General features: G+C 36.6%; 1 pseudogene; it reads right to left on the bottom strand.

The window, feature by feature from the left end:
- Positions 1-214: 214 nt before the first annotated feature.
- LOC107779413 (polygalacturonase-like) lies at positions 215-2021 on the bottom strand (annotated as a pseudogene).
- Positions 2022-3061: the final 1040 nt, after the last annotated feature.

Here is a 3061-nt window from a genome sequence, read left to right as displayed (position 1 = left end):
AGAAAAATGAAGTAAATTTGGTTATTAGAAACCCGATTTTCTTTATATTTACTGGGACCACAAAAACTATTTTTTGGTTAAACACTTCTCACTAACAAATGAGTACAAAAATAAGAAAACTAAAGGAGAAGGATATTTTCTTTGGGTTCTTTGAATTTGGGAAATATATACACAGGAAGAATAAATCTTGGTGTCTGAGGTTTCTTCTGCTTCCTTAGATGCAACTTCTAGGAGTAATTTTGCCACCATGGCTTCCCCTTGCATTTTTACAATAAGCAAAGGCTGGCCTTCTCATGCGATCATTATAAGTTAGCTTTATGTCTTGCAATCTGATTCCAGTGCATGGATTTGAAGGACTGCAGTCAAATTTCATGGCTGCCTGTGTAGATGATGTCCCTTTCACATTCTTGAATGTCACCTGACTCACCTTCACTCCTGAACTCTGCATTAATAACAAGGCAACAAGTGAATACAAAAAACAGAACACTACTCTAGTAAAACAAGTGATTCCGTTAAACAGAGCCTGAACACATATCGCATTTTACCTGATGAGGGCAACTATTATCGGGGCAATAGTTTTGGTCAATGATGATGGGATTCCCAACGTTCCTCATAATAAGGTTTCTGAACATGAGATTTTTGGCAAAGCCATTACTTGGTCTTGCCCAAGACTTTATCCTAACGCCATTTTGCGTCTTTGTGAAAACTGAATTTGCTACTGTGACATTCGTAACTCCAGGCTCATTGTTGCTGTTTCCCAAACTTCCTATGCTGCATAGAAAGATCACACTTCAAGAAAGTTAGTAATAATAAAATTAGTAACATAATTGTTTTTGGTTATTGAATGCAGAATTAAGTACCTAATGCCATGACCAGGGCCACATCCAACTTTTTCAATCCACAAATTCATGGAGCCAGAGCCTATAGAAATGCAGTCAGCTCCAGTCTTGATGAAACCGCCATAAATGGTAACCCCCCATTGAGTACATGAATGCCATCGGTGTTTGGGCTTCCACTTGGGGCTATTATCTTCACATATTCAACTCTCACATTGCTACTGTAATTAATCCCTACATGTACTCTTTGACTGTGTAGTGATGTTAAGCCCCTTAGCGGTACATTGTTACACCACATGAATTGTATTGACTGCGATATAATGATTTAAACACGTCAGATTTAGTGATCCCTTAAACAAGTATTTTCGATTGTAGAGTAATAATACTTCCTTTTTCACTTGACATTATGTTGAGTTTACAATTTTGAAGATGATAGATAAAATGTCTATGTCAAGTTGTATGGAAATTAATTTAATATTGCTTGAGAGTTGTATCAAAGTGAAAATTTTATTTTTCCAGATATTATGTGGTGAGATATTTTATTTGCTAACTTTGGTACAAGTTCATGTGGTGTCATGTGGATTAGTTCTAGTTTGATAGAATTGGACGTTTAAATATATAAAAGTGAGCCAAGAAGGACGTCTTAAATAAATCATAGACGAAGTATAGAAAAGGTAGAAATACCTAAAGTTTCTTCAATAAAATAGTACTAAATTAAATAAGCACTGTTTACGTACCCTAGCTCCTTGTGGGCAAGCACCGCCACAATTTCGACAAGACCAATAACCATGTCTGTTGGCGTTAATAGCTCCTGATCCATAGACTGAAAGCCCACTTACCTTATAAAACATAATCCAGAACTCAGAATTCCCAATTGCGTTATAATTGACCGGAGCACTGAGAGTACCATCAATTCGAAACATAATTCTTCTCCGACAAGGACCATTGAAAGTCAACGTCCTCACTAAATATGTTCCTCGTGGAACGTCAACGTTCGCTGGACTAGCAGAGTTGCAGGCAGCAGACCAAGCGCGAAGAAACGCTCTGGTTGAGTCTGTCCTGCCATCTCCTCCTAGCCCCAAAGCTGACTACATTGTAGGCTAAACAAGAATGAAGTATCAAATGAAAGAAGAGTAACCAAGAAATTACTCCAATACATCTGTTCATGGCTTTGAAGTTGGCCATGTTGGGTGGTTTTGCTAATTAAAGGAGCTGTTCGTTGCAATCAAAATAAGGATTGTGCATGGTTCAATTTATAGCTATTCATATGGTGCTCCATAAGGCAACTTATTTTGTCCACATGACAATTGATAATTTAGTTTTTGCTTAGTTCGGATGCAGATTTTTAAAGTGACTTAAATGCTAATCCAAAGTCAGGCGTATGTACTCTTGGCACATACATGTGCAGATAATCATAATCACGCGATGCATATATCTTGAGAAGAAGAAGGAATGTGGGCTTAAAGAAGAGATCTCACCATTTATAAGATCCATGAAGTACGCAAGAAATGCATCAGTTGACTAGAACATGAAAAATGCATCAGTTCACTACAACATCAACATGTGACTTGTCACTTCTACAAGTTTAATGATATAGCCACTGTTAGCTATGAAGATCTGTTTTTGCCACAATAAATACGAGGAGGCACCATACGAGTCTGGTGTCTGCCAAGCAAAAACTTGACCTAAGCCTATCAACCAGGCCAGGATACAAATTTGCAAAGAAACTTCAAAGGCTCAACGACCCTTTAATTTTATTACTCGTAATAGATAAAACTGCAAATTCAAATTGAAAACTTACAACTTATAACAAGATTTTCCTAATTTCACCCACTTAAATTAGAAAGAGGAATTTCAAGGTCTTTCATCATTTTGTCAATTAATCTATAATGACATTTGGAGGAATTGGCTCAAGATTATCATAATCTTTATTTCAAAGTTTGGAGTGGATTGCCAAAATGCAACTCTGAGTGATATTATCTGACTAAGGTCTTTGTCTTCTCGCCAATCTTCTACTCTTCTTTTGTATCTTCGTTCCAATCTAATCTAATCTAATCTAATCTAATCTCCGAAACAAACTAAAACACAATAGCATTGCTACCCAATGTGTGTTAATTGTCTTCGAGCTGCTACCTTCCCTAGCTAAATGCACTTTGTGACACTATGGTTGAAAATGAAACATTTATGTCAAATAAAAAGTATGCCAAATAAATATTTATGTCTCT

The sequence above is a fragment of the Nicotiana tabacum genome, chromosome 8 (genome assembly GCF_000715075.1).
Source record: "Nicotiana tabacum cultivar K326 chromosome 8, ASM71507v2, whole genome shotgun sequence".
Classification (NCBI taxonomy): Eukaryota; Viridiplantae; Streptophyta; class Magnoliopsida; order Solanales; family Solanaceae; genus Nicotiana; species Nicotiana tabacum.
This window is presented reverse-complemented; position numbering and strand designations above follow the sequence as displayed.